This window comes from Pinus tabuliformis, chromosome 3_2 (genome assembly GCF_031772625.1).
Source record: "Pinus tabuliformis cultivar Carrire ecotype Pingquan chromosome 3_2, CPIR1, whole genome shotgun sequence".
In the NCBI taxonomy this organism is placed as follows: Eukaryota; Viridiplantae; Streptophyta; class Pinopsida; order Pinales; family Pinaceae; genus Pinus; species Pinus tabuliformis.
This window is the reverse complement of record NC_142302.1, coordinates 390,801,151-390,807,150: the sequence shown is the minus strand read 5'-3', so window position 1 is coordinate 390,807,150 and position 6,000 is coordinate 390,801,151.

Below are 6,000 nucleotides of genomic sequence, written 5' to 3'. Positions count from 1 at the left end.
CACTTTTCATCACACATTAACATCCGGGCGGTTTGAAGGCGCGGGGGAAGCGACTACCGTCCAATCACAGGAGGGATGATCAGATGGTAGGGATTTAACCATGCAGGTTTCGTTTGATGTGACAGGGAAATGGCGGATTAGCAGGGAAAGTGAATGGCTACGATTTAAAGGTGAGGAAGGGTTACAGGAGTGCAGAGTCACATGAACGGGGTCACATGATAGTTTGAGATCTGCATTCGGGGACCTGAGGAACTAGGGCTTATACAGGGTTTTAGAGGTGAAACGGAGGCCACGGGGTTATGAGAGGACAAGCGGAGTGAAGGAGAAAGAAGATGACCGGTGTGATTCCTTTTATGAGAGTAAACAACACGGCAAGCCTGCATTTGATCCTCAGAATGTCAAAGTATGTAGTAGAACTAACATTGGCTCCTTCTGGGGATGAGATCCTCCCTGTGAGGTCTCAAGAACCTGTAGATCAATGCCTTTCTTATGAAAACCAATTAGCAAAATTCCCTAGTGTTCCATTGGGCATGGATTCTAACTGAGCTTACACTAAAACTGATAAAACAACATATTTACAATTTCAAGGCCAAAAGACCTAAAATAACATAAATTTTCAGAAAACGCCCATTAATTGGGCCATCAAAAACTGTCTCCCCTTCCATACTTTGCAGCATGAAGGTATTGTTCCCTTGAATCTAAGAAATGATAAAAGTCCCTGTCCAGAAAGCATCAAATTTCCCATGGTTGCCTTTCTTTTCTTTCAGTGCATCCTACTTTAGAACCAAGTCTCCAACCTGAAAATTATCTGTTTTGGCCCTTCTGTCAAAAGCTTCCTTGATCTTCTTCTAATGTGCTGCTGACTTTTCAACCAACTGTTCTCTAATCTTATGTACCTCTGCTAAATCAGTGATCCTTTTTGCCATATCTTCTTCCTCATTCCACTCTTCTTGTAGGAACTTTGCCACAGGGAGGGTTAACTGAATTGGGAACACAGCCTCAGTGCCATATACCATCTTGAAAGGAGAATTCCCCGTGGATTTCTTGGTGGTTACTCTGTCAGCCCACAGTGCATACTTGAGTTTAGAGTCCCAATTCTTTTTGTTGTCTTCCAATAGCTTTTTAATTATCCTTATCAGGCTTTTGTTAGAAGATTCTAATAGACCATTGCCTTGAGGGTAATATGAGGTGGAATGAACCAGCTTAATGTCCATTGAGTCACACATGTCCACCAATTCTTTTCCCCTGAAGGTTGCTGCATGTTCTGTGACCAATTTATGTGGACAGCTAAATCTGGTGAAGATATTCTCTGTTAAGAACTTCATGACCACATGGTGATCAGCCTTTCTGGTAGGGATTGCTTCAATCCACTTAGTGAAGTAATATGTGGCTACTAATATCCATCTATGCTGGCCACTGGAATGTGGATTGATTTCTCCAATGAAATCCAAACCCCACTGCTGAAAAGGGCCATTTGCATGTATTGGTTTCAAGGGTAGGGACTTCAATCGTTGTTTCCCTTCAAATCGTTGGCACTTGTCACAAGATTTAACAAATGAGAAGACATCAGCAAACAAGCTGGGCCAATAATACCCAGCTCTGAGAATCTTGTGGGCTGTAGTTTTCCAATAATGATGTCCTCCACATACGCTAGAATGAAATTGCTACATGACTTCAATGGATTGTTCTTTGTCCAGACACCTTAGCAGAATTCCAGAGGGATCCCTCCAGTAAAGCAGATTTTCATGGATGCAATATTTTGCTACCCTGAGCTTAATAGTTCTGGCTTGTCTTGCACTAAGACCTAGAAGGATTTCTAACTTCAGCAAGAATTGAGCTATTACAGAGTACCAATCACAAGAAGTTAGATTTTCTGCCAAAGATTGATTTTTTCCTTGTTCAGCTGTTTCTCCTGTTGTTTGACCATTTTCTACATCTGTGCTTATGAGATTTATGTCCAGTGTTCTGCAATTTTCTTCGGCGATCAGTCTAGCAAGACCCTGACCTCTGACCAGCTTGGTGGGCTTCAATTCTATATTAAATTCAATAAGCCTTGCAATCCATTTAGCCCTTCTTCCATCAGCATCGGGCTGTGTTAGGACATCCTTTATTGAAGCCGAGGGCACATATGCAATTATCTTGGAATGCAGAATGTAAATTCTGAATGCTTTCAAAGACTTGACAAGAGCATATGCCTATTTTTCAATGATATCATACCTCAGCTCAGCATCCCTTAAGGTTTTTTTGAAGAATGCCACTGGATGCTCTGAGCCTTCTTCATCTCCTTGCAATAGAACTGCTGCAAGGGTGTCTTCAGAGGCAAATGAAAATATATGGAACTCCTTGTTGTAATCTAGACTTCTTAAAGTAGGATCTTCCATAATAGCTTTCTTAATGGACTCAAAGGATCTTCTTGTTGCATCAGACCATTTGACTTCAGACCCCTTTCTCAACATGAAGGTAATATGTTTTACAAGTTCTGCAAAATTTGGGATGAACCTCCTTATAAAATTAATTTTTCCCAGAAAGGATTGGATGTCTTTCTTTGATCTCGGGATGGAAAAAGTTTGTATTTCTCTTACTCTTTCTGGGTCAATTCGGACACCTACAGCAGAAACAACATGTCCTAACAGCTTACCCTCTTCTAAAGCAAACTGTGATTTTTTAGGATTGACTGAAATTCCAAACCTTCTGCACTTTAGGAATACTTTCTTTAAATGTTGTAAATGGTCTTGATGGCTGTTGGAGTACACTATTATATCATCTAAGTAGATAAGGACGAACTTATCCTTCTCTCCTACAAATGCTATATCCATAGCTCTCTGAAAGGTGGCTCCAGCATTCATCAGTCCAAAAGGCATCTTGGAATACATAAAAGTGCCCCAAGGAGTGGTGAATGCAGTCTTCTCTTGGTCATCTGAATGTACAGCAACCTGATTATATTCTGAAAATCCATCCAGGAAAGACATCACTTTAGCCCCTGAGACCTTCTGCAGCAAATGCTCCATCTTGGGAAAAGGATAATTGTCTTTCTTGGAGCATTTGTTCAAGTTTCTGAAACCAACACAGAGTCTGATTTCTCCACTTTTCTTAATCACTACCACTAATTTGGCTACCCATTTGGAATATCTGAGAGGAACTATGATTTTGGCAGCCAGTAACTTCTTTATTTCTTTTTCAATCAGAGGAAGGAGCAAAGGATTTATTGGTCTCAGCTTCTACTTGAAAGGGATGGTGTCTTTCTCTAAAGGGATTTTATGCTGGATGATCTTTTTGTCATAAGTTTTCAGGTCACTATATTCCCAGGCAAAGACATCAGCAAATTGCTTCATTAAATCGTAGTATTTAGCGCTTTGGGCAGCAGATAGATGAGTGGACAGATTTATGTATCTGGGCTGATTTGAACTCCCTATATTATGCTTACAAACTGCAGATTGGTCTTCTTTTTGGGCAGCCTTATAAGGAACATCATTTTGGTCAAACAACTTTTCTAATGGAACCAGACCCTTAGGTATATGATTGCTGGGCAGTTGAACAATGCTATCTTTACCAATTCTATTTCTAAGTTGGGACTGGGGACTTTCTCCCAAGGCTTCATTCTCTTGGTCAATTTGCATTTCAGAAAATTCATCAATGACTTGCAAAAACCTATTCACTTCATCATCATCTTCCAATGTTGGACATTATCATGCAAGGATGATCTATATTTCATTTGGACTTCATAAACTAGTCTGGGATGCATGGGAGGGATAAACATGCTGGCAGACACAGCAAGGGAATTGGCAAGCTAATTTTTTACTCTGGGGATATATGAGATACAAAAATTATCAAAAGAATCTTTAAGTCTCCATACCTCATCTCTGTATGCTTTCAACCTTGGGTGCTTTGCTTGAAATGTTCTGTTTACTTGCTGAATGATAAGATCAGAATCTCCAAACACCTTTATGTTCCTGATCCCTCTGTCTTTCGCTACATTAAGGCCCAATAGCAGAGCCTCATACTCTGCTATATTGTTTGTGACTTGAAAATCCAGCTTAAAAGACAGATGTGTGCTTTCTTGTTTTGGAGATATCAACACCACCCATGCTCCTGCAGTCTCCCTAGAACATCCTCCATCAAAGAACATCTCCCAAACCAGACTTCCTTGCTCTCCCTTGGCTTGATTCATTGGTTTCTTGATATGCATTGGGGCCTCCTGGGATTCTTCAATTTGGAGAATACAAGCTCCAAAATTCTTCTCATCACTGATGATGTAGGCCAGCTGTGCTTCTCTGAACAATCTCCTGCTTTCCCCTCCAAAGACTAGGACAGTGGCATAGGATAAGTCATTTTGTAGTGTCCCACCTAGTCTCTTAATCCACCCTCTAGACAACAGCATGCCAAACTTGGGAGGGACATCTGCTACCATAATATCCATCATCATGCTCTTCATGGGCAAATGAGTTAGGGTAATGGCCAGGTCTTTGATTAATCCTAGGCATTTTACCTTTCTTGAATCAAATGAGAATAAGTCATGATATGGTCTAGTGATATCAAGGCCTAACTCCTCCATGACAGCTTTTGGCATCAAATTGTGGCTGGCCCTTGTGTCTAGCAGGAAATTGTGGAGGATTTCGTCATGAATGGTCAAGGAGACATTAAATGATGGGGAATTATCATCAGCAGGTTCAGTCATTGGGCTAAGCACAACTGCAGATTTATCATCTTGCAAATTGACATAGTCAGTGGAGGTTTGTGAGGCTTTCATCTCAATGGCCTCAAGGATAGGCTTTCTAAAAACTTCACTCTTTACAAGTTCTATCAGAGGCACATATATTTTTAACTTCTCGACTTCTGACTCAAAACTGAAAGGGGAAGGGGACTTATCATGACCTCTTACCTCTTGACCTGGTGCTTTGAGGATGACTGGATTAGCTGTTGGCCTCTTCTGTCTGACATTTTGTTGCTCTATTGGGACAGCAGCTCTTTGGGTAGGATTCTCCTTGACATTGTTTGCTTTTGACCTCAGATTATATCTTTGTTGTTCACCAATCTGCAGAACAGCCCCTCTGTCCCACTCTTGACTAATTTGGTCCTGTAGTAATGATTCTTCATATGCAGCCAATGTCAAAAAGGTAGCACTACCTTTATCTTCCATGCAATGAATTTCATCCTCCTCTTCAAACTGTTCCTCCTCCATGACTACATTCTAGAAAGGAGCCTTAACCTTTTGTTCTTCATTTGCTTCTTTACCCCTTTGAATGATTTGTAATTGTTCATTTGCTCTTCTGAATGGATTTGGATTTCTTGGAGCAAATGTGTTTTGAAACCTTGTTTTCCCAGAACTCTGCTCAACTTTTAGCTTAGATATCTCAACAGCCAATGACTCTATCATCTTAGTCATTTTATCTAGTTTAGATTCTGAAGATGAAGCGGAGGAAGAAGAAGCCTCACCTCTCTACCTTCTTCTATCAGTGTGAGTTTTAAGCTTTTCTGCATCCATGATATTTGATTCCACCTCCAGGGCTGCGTCTTTCATATCAGCTAGAGTGGCACATCTTATTTCTCTTAAAAGCAGGCAGAAATCCGAGTCAAAGGCATTAGCATAAGTGAGTTTGGCGGAGGTGGGGGTAGACTTCACTTCAGTTGGTATCTTACTATACATACGGTTAAATCTTTTATTAAAATCAGGCAATGATTCCCCATTCTCCCTCTTTAGGTTACCAAACTCAGTATGGTAATAGAGCGGATATTTTCTATCTCCCCATTGCTTCAAGAATGCATCATCCAATGCTTCAATGTTTGTTATGGACCTATGGGGCAATTCTCTGAACCACTTTCTAGCCTCTCCATCAAGGCTCTGGACAAACACTCTCATCCACACATCATCCTCACTGATATCTAAGTTATCAACATAACTATAAAAAGACTCAAGGTGTTCTTCAGTCGTTACTCCCTCTGTACCAGTGAACTTGAGCATATATTTCTGATATTCTCTTGCAGGCATGGCATTCAAAGGAA